General features: G+C 30.8%; 1 protein-coding gene across 4 annotated transcripts in view; it reads right to left on the bottom strand.

Moving 5' to 3' along the window:
- The window catches only part of LOC139094114 (protein qui-1), a 91309-nt gene extending 79441 nt beyond the window's left edge, over window positions 1-11868 (bottom strand). For 2 of the 4 annotated variants that reach the window (XR_011544751.1, XM_070645038.1), the window contains exons 1-2: window positions 11730-11868; window positions 8550-8809 (exon numbers count right to left, since the gene is read on the bottom strand). The gene's annotated coding sequence lies outside the window, so the exon portion shown is untranslated. The remainder of the gene's footprint in view (window positions 1-8549; window positions 8810-11729) is intronic. The other 2 variants (XM_070645040.1, XM_070645039.1) reach the window with 2 other exon arrangements.
- Between the last annotated feature and the right edge of the window lie 1545 nt (window positions 11869-13413).

Genomic DNA, 13413 nt, shown 5'->3' on the forward strand with positions numbered 1-13413 from the left:
TCTTTTATAAAAGAAGGATTTTTCTTCCCTCTTTTGTTGACTTTCTCACAATTCTCAACGGAAGTATATCAATTTTGTATTCTTCTCTCTCTCATATTCCTATATATATTCTGTAACAAAAGTTTACATTTTCTCTGCTTTTTTTTTGCTCAAACACACATAATTTTTTTTAACATACACGCACGTATGATATGATTTTGTATATGAAATCTAATCGATAATGCTAACAGGTTTTTCCTAAACTCTCTTTCTCTCTCACACACTTTTTTTCCTGCTCTTTTGTATCCTTCGTAGAGGTAAAACACATGAATGTATAAAAATACATAGCCTACCCCATCATCATTTACACATATGTTATGTGCTTTATGTGAATGTCTCCTTTTCCACTTACACATTAATTTTTTTGTGTTACTGCTCCAGTTCAATTCATACATGAGTAAAGATGAATACTTTTAAAAATTTTATATGCCTGTGTGAAGGATGATCATAAATAAAATAACTAGAACAAAAATCTCTTTTATGTTTAGGTCTCAGTTTTACTACACTTCCGGGGAAATAGACAAAAAGGACATTCTTGTTAACTTTTCAAATAATAAAAAGTTCAAGTTTAACACAAAAAAATAATATTACAGTCGATTAGCATTAAGGTAGCAGAATTAGAAAAATCCAAGTATTAAGAAGAAATGTTAAAAGTTGTTCTAGTCATGAACTTGACACTTGTTTTTCATCATAGATGAATTTTGGTAAGACACCCAAAAATTGATTTCTTAGAGAATCTACAAGTCATGATGGAGTTAATAAGGCTCTGAAAGATAGAATTAATAATTTTTTTATATAGACAGGAGAGTAGTGATGAGCAGCTTGTTTGGTGCGGCATCGTGAGCGGTTTTCATTGAGGCTTAACACCAAGGTGTGTCATTAAAAAATAAAAGGCTATATGAAGTCATAGCAGGAGAGTAATTATACAAAAGAATAATTGTTGGATATACCTAAAACTATCAAAAAATATTCCCCAATTATTCAATAAAAACAAAAAAATTTCAAACTCTACAGTTAACAATGTCACATCCTGTACAATTTTTTAGCATGAAAATCCATAAATATTCATCATATATGTACACAATATGGGCACTGTAATGTTTCATAACAGCTGTGACTATAATTGATGTTTGCACACCTATAAAACCAATTTAAATAAGTTAAAAGTATGTCATATCGCTTTATTTAATTTATTATTGATTTTTTTAAGCTCATTTGATGCTAGGCGTATCATCCATTAGACATTTAATCGCTAAAACGAACATAATTTCAAATGTTTCATACTGTTTGATACTGTTTGACACAGTGTAATATTATATAAAACAAAGTTTTTTTAGGAGTTACTTCATCATTTATTTAGTGATAATCCAGTTCCTGCAGTGTAGTAAAAAATATTGTATGTTTTTGTCACAAAACAGCCAAAATAGTTCTCTCATAAATAAACTATGCTTGCCCGAGCCACACAAATAAAGTCACGGATCGTTTTAAACTTCATTACGGCTTAGTCTTTTATCATCAAATGGAAGCTGCCTCTATTTAGCGGTCATGCGGGAGCAATTTTCATTTCGTGTTAATAGAACTTTCCGTTAAGAGATATTTAAAGGATCCATGGTGAAATCTTATTAAATTGTGCCAATCGGGACGAAAGCCACTAACACAGGTAGTTGGCAGTGCTATTAGAATTTTGACTAAAATATCATATTTTTTTGGAATTTCCACTAATTCTCATAAAGGCTCAGAAACTTTATGATTTACACAAAATGAAAAAAGTTTATTATAGTTGAATAGGAGACATGGATATAGCATGAAGCAACAAAAAACTAAAAAAGTTGTCTAATGTAAACTTGACTAAAGTTTTAATCATAAATAAAACTGTCTAGAGGATGAAAAAACCAGCATTTTTTTCAAGCTTTGGGTCTATAAAAAAGTCTGTTGATGTTCTTGATATTCGTAGTTCCACTTCTTCACAAAAGAAAAAGCATTTGAAAATGAAGACAAAACTTTTCTTGTCTGTTCTTCCTCTCATCATTTCCTGATCACTTGTCTTAGCTTTTCATTCATCACTGAATATTCAGCCAAAAAAGTTGACAGACAATTCAATAGCTAATGGAAAATACATACAATGGAAGTGAATGGATAGGAAATTAAATGATGTGAATAATTTTTCGTTCCTTTTTTGAGAGGATTCGAAGTTCTAACTAATAATCATTCGCATGTGAGCATTTGAAGCTATATTCTATCCATTTTAGCATCCTATTTAGCCATGCGTGTTTCCCACTAGATTATACCTTAAAGCAGTAAGTGTTGATTTTTTTTTATTGCTTAAGTTCCACATTTTCAGCAGACAATAGAGCAAATGATTCATTGTGCATAAACTTTAGGCGAAAAAGATTTTTGAATTCAATATTTACTTCCATAAACCTTGTTAAGTTACAGCAAATGGTCAACCTATTTTATACTGTATATTCTATATTAAAACTTTTGTTCAATCTCATAGTTTCGTTTTTGCATCATTACTTCATGCTTTTTATATCCCCATTTTATAGTTTTATAAGTTCAACCTTATTTTTTGGTCTTCAGAATCCTTGAGAATGCTCACTTTAAACAAAACAATATTTTCTCAGTCAGATGCAGCTCATACGTAAGATGCTAAAATATTTATTATTATGGGAAATAACGAGAAAAGGAAAAAAAAATGGAAAAGCGAAGAGTTTCGCTCGCATGAAAATTGACTTCCTTACATTCCCTGCATTTGCATCGTAAATTTGAAACAAAAAATCTGTATACATAAACATAAATTCCAGTATTTGATATTTGTATTCAAGACGGATAGTGTTTGCGCAAAGTACACATGAGTATGATCAATAAACTATTTTATGGATGGTCGATATAAATTAATATAAATATTGTGGCATTAGAAAATATGACTTGAGAAGTGGGGACTAATTTGCCACCATTGATCTGCATGTATGCATGATAGTAGATGATAGAAGCAATACTGCGAGAATTGTTGAATTTGCATAGTCCCGAGCAAACTAACAGGCATCGACATGGAAGAGCCTTTCATTTCGTGTTAATGACAGGGTTTTGGTTTGGTGGAGCCTTAAAAGCTTAAAGTTGATAATTATTCATTGACATGCTGAATGGACATTAGAAAATAGGAAGTAAACAACTTAGCTATCATTTGCAAGATAGGTATGACATTTAATACAAATAAATCAATTTCTAATCACAAACTTTGTCAATTCGGTATGTCCATAACATTCAATTTTGTGCATTATTATCGACTTCGTTTTAAGCGACTATAGCGATGGCAAACAATTTTTCTGTTGTCTCAGGCAACGAAAGCTTTTTCTTTAATTCCAATCTAAAATCTATATCCGTTATGATATCTCAATTGACCAAATAAATACACGTCACATCAAATAGACATTTTCATTCGTTTTTCCACCCTTCTGGCTTTTCATTGATTTTGATAACAATTCTATTTTGATGAGCATTCAATTTGATTTATTTTTTTCCTCTCTTTTTATTCTTATTCTTGTTCTTGGTTATTTCTTTGTGCCTCAGCTACATTACACAAAAAAAAAATCTTAAAGGAAATCTATTATTTTCTTATATACGCATATCTTTTTCTTTTTATAAAAGGCATTATACACAATAATATTTTATATTAAATTTATGGATGTCGAAAAAAGAGAAAGAAAAAGCCGCAAGCTTGAAAGAAATTTCTGTAAATATTTTTTTCTTATTTCTACACTTTGTGTAGCGTTAGTTCAGCTACAGAGTTGTGTGTGATATGTATTTTTAAACTATAAACAAGCTATAACATGAAATTCAATTCAGATTATTGTAATTTCTGGTACTCTTAAAGCATTTAGATGAGTATGCTGAATGTCTGCTTGGGTATCAATCAAACGTTGTTGGGTTTGTCCTTCGATCCAATACACTGGATAGAGAAAGATGGTTTAAGTCAAGTTTAAGTGTGCTTTGTGTCACGTCTGTAATCCAACTCGGCCTATGCAATGGAAGTGTCCATTATTCTCGAGAACCCTAGAACTAGTAAGGTTACGATCAACTCTGTGTAGAACAGCTAGTAAAAAATTAAAAACCAACTCTGTTTTGAGAGGGAACCCAAAAAAAATTATGGTTCAAAAAAAGAGCTGAGAAATGTTCCTGTTATAATTCATTTCTTTGGTCGAGCTATTGTGGTTTATGGTAGTAAAGTCAACGGGTAAACGATGTTTTTCCAAGAATGGCAAATGAACGTAGCACATTTGTAATGAAATCAAATCGAATGAGATGGCAAAATAGAACCTTTTTCTGTGTTATCACTTCATTGATTGAATGTTATTATTTTTCTACCTTTGCTCTAATTTTTCCGCACCTTAAGGTCGTCATTTTGCTATATTTTCCCACTTCTTCTAACCATATGACGTTCAAAAATCCTTTAAACTTATTTTTTGTCCATTTCTTTGAATTGCTTTGAGATAAAGTTTACATCCTTAATTCCTCTATAACTTTACAAATTTAATTCCACTTCTGAACCCTTTTTTTCTTTATTTTTTTGATGCTACAGATTTTTATAAAGCTATACAAATAAATTCCCGGTAACCAAGGTAGCAGAAAAAAATAAGAAGGAGTTACGTAATTGCACTTTATAAAGGTGATCTTTTGGGATGATACTTGACCTTTTCTTATGCGACATTAGAAGCAATTGGATTATGTAATTATGTTTTAAGGGAAATATCTTCTTCGTAATGTCATTAAGGAGTTAAGATGGCGAGAAAATAAAATTTATTGTACATATACCTTCGAAATGTAAATTTGCACTTAACGCCAAATAAATAAATTTTTATGAACGAAATGATTTTTAAGCAACAAGAATGATCATTAACTTTTGGGGAAAAAAATCATTAATTTTTACAATATCGAGATTTGCTGATAAAAGCAGCTTAACCTAAAATCGTTTTAAAGCAGTGCTGTCCAAATTGTGTGCCGCGACACACAAAGTTTTAAAGCGGCAACCACAGTTGAACTAAATCTGTGGTTGGCCACTTGTGTGCCGCAATAATTCTTGGGTGTGTCACGAAACTATCTGCATGCTCAATCAATATGATGTTGAACAGATTTACTAGATTGGTGTACCTTAAAAAAATTATGTCTCATTCGATGTGTCAAAAATTTCTATGACTGAGGTGTACCATGAAACAGAAAAGGTTGCCCACCTCTGAACTAAATATAAGAAACCTGAGATTTTTGTTTAATATCAGTTTTCTGGCAAGACGTCAAAGCCACAATATGATCCCAAAAATCGATTGGTTTAATTGAATCTTAAGCATTATTGAGTTCTAATTAATGAATATAATAATTGTAAATTATCAATAAAATGAATGTTTTTTTTTACATAGATAGACAATAAAGATTTAAAGAAAATTCTCAGTTCCGTGGGAAATAAATGTTGTGAAGATTCAACATGAAAAGTATCAAATTTAATAAACAAATTTTCTTCTTTTTTTCTCCTTCATTTTTCTTTTGTTTTCATTTGAACTTTGAAGTGCCGAGATATCGAATTTCTTGTGTAAATATTTATTTCCACAAAGTTGTTTTTCTTTTTTCCCAGTTCCTCATTCCATCATTTTTCAATGAACAATAAACTTTTGCAATTTTAGAGTGATAGCGTAATTTTCCGAATGGTCAGGTTTAATCATTTTGAAGCTCAGTCATTTTGTTATTTTATGAAATATTAAGCGGATATTTCACTGGAATGAACATATTCCAGGAGAATAGACTAGACAGTTTAATGACATTCAGATCTTCTGCCTGAGTTACATTTAAAGATGTTGAATTATTCAGAAAGAAATCAAATCTGAATGCAAAAGTTCCAATTTATTATTTGAATCAGTTCCATACAGTTTGTCACAACAGCGTCATTGCTTCTTCTATCCAAAAATCCTTGCTGAATTATAGACTTTTCCACATTTCACTTTTCATGCCCCAAAAGAAAATTCTTTATTTGTTGGAATGGACACGAATAGAATTAGTGAAATTGACACTGACCAGACATTTTCTGCTCTCTTTTTTCTAGGTTGCAGAATTAAATTATGGACATATATAATTCAAGTTCAGATGATATTGATTAGCAACATAAACCAAATGAGATCTGACGTATGTATTACATACATTCAGAGTTTTCGAATTCTAATCGACAAGCTAATTGAATGTAATGAATCATTTCAGTAGCAAGAGCTATGGATATAAGGAAGTGGACAAAAAAAATATATCCACAATTGTGTATCATACGGAATACTAATTTACTAATTTCATTCTTCCTTTGAATTAACTTTATGTAATGAAGATAGTAAATTAGATGGAATGAGAAGGTATGCTGGATATTTTAGCCGTATCGTTTATTGCTTCATAACATTATTTTTCCATCATCTCACTCATGCTGCTGCCTTATTTGTACAATTGCTACGTGTCATACATTCATACATGGATATATCCTCAATTTTATTTCTCAATGGATATATATGTATAATGTATCTCTATCCTTCTCAATTCTGATACATGGCGGTACATGAAATGAATGAGAAAATACTTATTCAATAATATTATAAAAGAGGAAGAATATCTTTAGTAACGGAGAGATTCAGATGAAAATAGAGTAGATTTGCAAAATTATTATATTTAGCATATGCAGGCGATGTAGTGATTCTCTAACGGAATAACCTTTGTGGATGTAATATTATTTCTACACAATAAATCTTTCAATAGGTAGATTAAACAAGTTTGCTTTTTCACGTCTGACGGCACCGTGACGGCTGATTTTGGCGTATATTAAAACAAAAATGTAAATTACCCGCAGCGTGTCGTTGGGGATAAAGAGAAGCAGTAAACTTGAAGCTAAAGTAAACCTTAACAGACAATGAGCATAATCATCTAAATGAGCATGCTGATTAGTATACTCAATCAATATGATCAGACTTCGACTCGGATTTTGTACGAAAATATCGATTTTAAGTTCAAAGTGTGACTAAGCATGCTATATTTTGTGATAATGAGCACCTTGTCGGTTTGGGAAATTTAGACCTTTACCACTCAAAGAAGTAAATAAACTCATTAGAAAAAAGAATTTCAAGGTACAAACAACCTTCATTATTCACAACATCACCACTTTATGCCCACTGAAATACTTTCCACACTCTAATCTTTAAAAAAACAAATTATGAATGCAGACAACATTTTTGAATAAACCAGATGAATTCAAGAATCATCTCAAAATTTTCCCACGAAAAGCTTCAATTATTCATACATGGATGCAGAAAACAAAAAAGTGCTTGATTTTTTTATGCTCCAAAAAATTGTTAATGGTAAAAAATATATTTTTTTACAGTTGAAGTAAGGCTTTTCACAAGCTTTTTCATGATTGTTCAAATGGTGCATTTTGTGAAAAAATAAAAGCTACTATCCCGAGCAGCACAATCTAGTCATCAGTAAAAATTGGCAAAAGTCTGATGTAACGGTGCCATCAAGGCAACTTTAAGTCTTGCCGATAATATGGCGACGTAGTAGTCAAGTTCACTAGGTTAGAACATGTTAAGCAGTTCGGGTTCTAAAACATTGAGGATTCTCGTGTTGGAATGAAATTCGAAACTTTTACTTCCAAAAAAATGGTTAAAAATTTACTAGGAAAAATTCATACATTTCAATATGCTTTCCAGAAGATAAGTAAGTTTTGCAACATTTCTCATAACATAAATACTTGTACAGCTTTGCTCTGTCTACGCTCAGAAAACTTCAATTATCGCATAAAGTTTTTCTTCCCGTTTGCCTTTGTTATGCAAAAGAATGGAAATAAATAAAATTTTCTTACTTTTTTTACACGGCAATGTAAAAAATGTTTTGTTGCTGTTTCCTGACTCAGTTGCTAAATAAGGGATGATGATGAGACGGTGAAAAAATATTTTTATCTCATCTTTATTGAAGGAAATGAATGGAAAGAAAAATAAGATAAAAAAAAACTTTCAGAACTGATCTCATTGTTGCATGCAATAAAGCGTTGAAATTGAAATTCCTTCAGTTGTGTGAGAGATAGGGAAGTACAAATGAGTAAAAGAGGAACAGAAGAAAATTTAATTTAGCTAATCGTAAAATGAAATTTGCACAGTCGAGAACCTTGATAATAACGATGACGTTGTTCAACACAGTTGTGAGTTGGCTAAAGCCACAGATGAGTGGTTTATGTAAGTATAAATATCTAAAATTTTTCACGTCTGATTCATACATTTTTTTCTGGAAGTTTGTTTACAATCCAATGAATATTTCAAGTAAGGCAAGAAGTACGTAAATATTATTCAACTCCAAAATCTTCGAGAATACCAAATAAATCATTCAAAGATTTGTTTAAAAAAGGCTTTCACGACTTCATGAATCCGCCAGATTGTAACAAAGATATTTGAGTACGACAAATGATAAAGAAAATGAAGAAGGAAGGTGAAAAAAATTACCTCAATTTTTTGTTTCTCTTTCCTGAGCTTACGCTCTCCGTGCTCACGTGAATGGGGACCTTTTGTGCACACAAAAATTAAGAGCTGTTGTCTATGTAAATAGACTTTATATCTCCTTTTCGCTCCCGGTGCTGGTCGACGAATGAATCCGAAACAGAATATACAGAAATATGGAAATTATTTCACTTTATGTAACTTTTTGTAAAGTATTTATTTGTTACGAAGCTGTTACTATCTTATCAGCAGCTAAAATGTTATCACTATTATAAAAAAAATGAAGAAAATTAACCAAATGTACACTGTTTAGTTAAGATACACTACGTAATAGCACCACAATGTAAATATAAATGATTATGGATGTATGTAAATTCCACCTCTAATTGCTCACTTCTTGTGGGAATAATAATTTAATTAATTTCTTTTGCTTCGACCATAACTATAGCCTTGTTCATGTTTTTATTACTTTAACATGTTAATAACTATGAAACTCACAGGAATGGATTATTCATGCATATATATTCTTCACTTAATAGAAATGTCAATAAAACAAACAGCAGTAAATGCCAAATACAGAAACCAAATGATTTCAATTTTGTCAGATCCCTAAAAATAGTTTTTAATCTAGATTTCTCAGCAGAGACAGGTTTTGGGTCAAATACCTTTATGGATGCATTATTATATTATATTTTTAAAATCCCTAATTGCAGACATTCAGGCATAAAAAATCAAACCGTCACTTCTCTTAAAAATGCTTTTCAGATCAAATATTCTACTCTAAGCCGGTGTGACTCAAGCGTGGTGCCAGATTCAGTTAGCTTGCTGCCAGAGACACACCGTCCTGATGCCGGATATTGAATCGTTAATGCTGTTTATGCATATTAACTTAATCCCACTACTTTAACATAAAAGTTTTCCACATTTCTATCGATTAATCTTGTCAATCTAACTTTTTCATTTACTTCTGCTATTTATTAATGGATTTATGGTTCATTTGATTTCTTAATATAGTTCAAGGAAATTTAATGATATCTGAAGGTAGAGAACGTCTGAGTCATATTTAGAAATAAGTTTCTAAAATATTCTTTGCTTTTCAATCAAAAATCAATTAATTCCCCAAAATGCCTGTTTAAAGTTAATGGAAGTTAAAACCACATTTAAGGAAATAAAGCATTTAGGAAAACCGAATAGCTATTTTAATTGTCGTCATTTCTATATAAATATTGAACACTTTAATATTTTTCGACACACATAGGCTTTATCGGTATGTGAAGTACCCAATAATCGATTATTACAGTATTATTGTTCCATGCTTGACCTAACAGCATTCAATAAGAGCCTTTCAAAATCAACAAAGGGTAAAAAAATTTCCATAATTTTACAGGTAAAACTTTTTTATGACTTTCGTTCTCTTCTTTAAAGTTCACAATGTTGTATGGAAGTTAGTCTTTTCAGTATATCAATTTCCATGCTATCATGACTGAATACTGTATTCTCTCCATTTGGTGTCAATTAAAACATCACATTTCTATAAATTTAATTAAAACAAAGATTCCAGTTCGTCGGATCATTTTAATTCAAGTTGAAGTAAATACAATGGAAAGAAAATTCAATGGTGATCGAAGTCATGCAGAGTTGATAAAAATGGTTGTGATCCCTTTGAAGACTGATATTGATAGGTAATGCCTATACTTCATAATAATTGGGTTTATTTTTGTCATCTCATAGGTTTTTGAAGCACCAAGATTCTTCTATTCTGGATCTTTTTTATCAAGTCAAACATCCAAAAAGTCCTTTATCACGAAAATGTTTGTCTTGCTACATTTTTATAACAAATGATCCAATACAAATAATGTTATCTAAAAATTGCCTCGAGGACGGATGTCTTTTAAGGAAAAATTTATCTGTTATGATATGATATTTTTACAGACTAGTCTGTTAGGACATAAAATTAGTCATAATTTTTTTTTTCGTTTGCTGAAAGCTTCAACAAGAAGCTTGACTTGTCTAGAAACTTTTATGCTGGTAGGTGTTTTACTTCTAGTTAGTTAAATAAAGTCATGCTTCATTTATTGTGTAGACTAATTTTGGACTTTATAATTTTTGGGGTGTTGCTGACTTCTGGGAATGTTCGGAAAATTTTTGATTTTATTTAGTGTCAAAATTTATATCCAGAAAATGGAAAAATCCAAATAAATTTTTTTTTTGGAGAGATCACACAAAATTTAGGGGTTTGGGGAACTTTTCACGAAAAAATTGGATTCATCCAAAACTGCAGGCCTGCATTATTGAACAAAATTTAAGATACAGCTGAGAAATGATGTCCTACGTATCTTAAACGCAGGGAGTGTAAGTTTGTGATTCTTGGCCGAACCCTACGAAAACCCCAGCAAATTGAAGAGTTCTTCCAAAAATAAATGAGGAAAATCGATCGTCCCTGCTGAATACGCCCCTACACTTTAGCAAATTCGACCGAACATGTTCTTTTAAAAAAGGGCAAGAAGTAGCTGCTCTGCCATAAATTAAAGGAAATTTCACATTTCCACAACTCTTGTTTCACATCAAATACTTCAGCTTCAGCTAACTTTTCACATTTTATTTTATTTATTTTACAAATATTTTTCCTATTTTCATTACTTCCATTTCTAAAGCATTTAATTGAATGAACTTTTTTTTTCATGCACAGCATTCCTATATATACATTTTTTTTCAGTTGTACATAATTGTACTGCTCAATTTACTTGATGTGAAAGTACAACATAGAATATAAAAAAATGTGCTATTTATAAAATAAACATTGAGAAGAATGGGAATGGAAATCCAGCGAAAGGAAAATAATAATTTTCTTCATTTTCATTTTAATTTTTCAATCTCACTTGTTTAACATTTCATTCACAGTATTTCTTTTTTTATTCCTCACTTTTTTTTTTATTCCTCAAACAATGGAATATGAGGAATCAAAAAGTTTTGACAGTAATTAGACACATTCAGTATGAAAAATGTAATGAATTTTTTCACAATTTAAATTACAGCAAAAAAAGGTAAGAAGAAGGAAAGATGATACTTTTTTAATTCCCAAGCTGATTCTTCTTTCCTTTTTTGGCTCTTTTTCTTTAATCCAAGATTCGAAAGCAACAGGATGCAAAGCCTGAATTTACTTTTATCACGTATATATGCACACACCTTTTATAATAATTTGCAAAAACTTTTTTTTTCTCCTTTTTTGATTTAAAATTCACTTTTTTTAATTAAGCTTTTAAGCTGATTCGCGCTCGAATGTTAAGCTCACTATACGGATGTAATAGAAAATACAACAAGCTTTCACGACGTTCAATCTCCGAATGAGAATAAATGTTCTTTTACCCTCATATCTGCTGTCTGTGTATTTCGGTTCTAATATGAAATAAGAAGGCAAAAGGCACATACAATAGCAGAGCAGAAAAAAAACAGAACGGAAAGGTGTTTTTCTCTGACGAAAGAGAGAAAATGCTGAGAGAAAATGGAATTGGAAACAAAAATGTTCATCGTGTTGTGATAAAAAGCTCTTCGTTCAGCAAGAGAGTGTTGCAGTTTTAACGAAAGTATGCCAGTGCTTGTTGATGTGAATTATTCTGATTCTAATTTTTATCAATAAAATGCCTAAATGTGGTCTAAATTTTTTATTGAAAAAGAGAATGTAAAGCTTTTAGGTAAAGCTTTTTGAGACCTTTCAATTTATTTAATGTAATTCATAATTTACTTACTTTGCTGGCAGTACAAATCAATTGTGATCTATGATCTCCCATTGATGTCGGCTAGCATTATCATTGGCTATTGCTAATCAATTTCCGATTCAAACTGCAATACTATCAAAGATTAAAATCGTTTTATATAAAGCACATCAGATTGGAATGGATGTTAAACTTTAATATTGTAATATGAAAATTTTATTTAATTCATGTCTATCACAATGAAGCTAAGCTAAAGCTTTACTGTACTTTTGTGTCTTTACCAAATAGTTTATATATCTACCGAGCGGCACAATGCGGCAAACTGTGATTTTCGCCTAATAAGTGGGTCTAAATCAGAGATCAAGGTGCCTTCAGAAAATCAGCGAGTATTACCGTTAATGGAGCTACGTAGCGTTGGTCTGAAAAGCACGTTATGTATTTCGGGTCTTAAACACACCAAGAATTAATCATTCATTCAATTTCAGTTTAGACTCCGCTAAATTTATTTTATGATCACTAAATGGAAGCTGCCTAAATTTGACAGCTATTTAGATGACAAAAATAGGCAGCTTCCATTTGGTGTTAATAAAGAGGTTTAGTGGTGCCTTGAAGATATTCCGTGATAGAGCCTTCTTCATTTGTGTCGCTCGGGATTTAAAAGCTTGAAATACCAATTCGTAGGAAGTGTTTCACTGCTTATTTTAAGAACTGAAAATTGGTGTGACATGCTGTTGAAAAACTTGAAAATCATCCTGAAAAGTTTAAATTAAAACAACTTATTTACAACTTTTTATTTATTTTTCCTGCTTTTATTTCAACAAAAAAATGTTTTGGATATTACCGATGAATATCTATCCAAAAGAGTTTTATACAAATTTTCATTAATTCACCATATAATAACATAATTCCGATGTTTTATTTAATATCTTTGTCGACTATATTTATGCTTATTTTTTTTATCCTAATTCATTCAATTTCATTCATTTCTCAAACAAGCATCAAACTATTACTGCTTATTACCACTTTAAAAGCTTATAATAAATATAAAAGATTGAATTTTTATGTAATATCCATTAAGGGTCGTTCACTTGTGATATTTAGTATCACAACTAGGAGGTGTGATAATCTGTAGCACTTTTGGATACATAAATATTATG

Source organism: Chironomus tepperi, unplaced genomic scaffold (assembly GCF_022539635.2).
Source record: "Chironomus tepperi strain 1889 unplaced genomic scaffold, CSIRO-AGI_Ctep_v1 contig_349, whole genome shotgun sequence".
Taxonomy (NCBI): Eukaryota; Metazoa; Arthropoda; class Insecta; order Diptera; family Chironomidae; genus Chironomus; species Chironomus tepperi.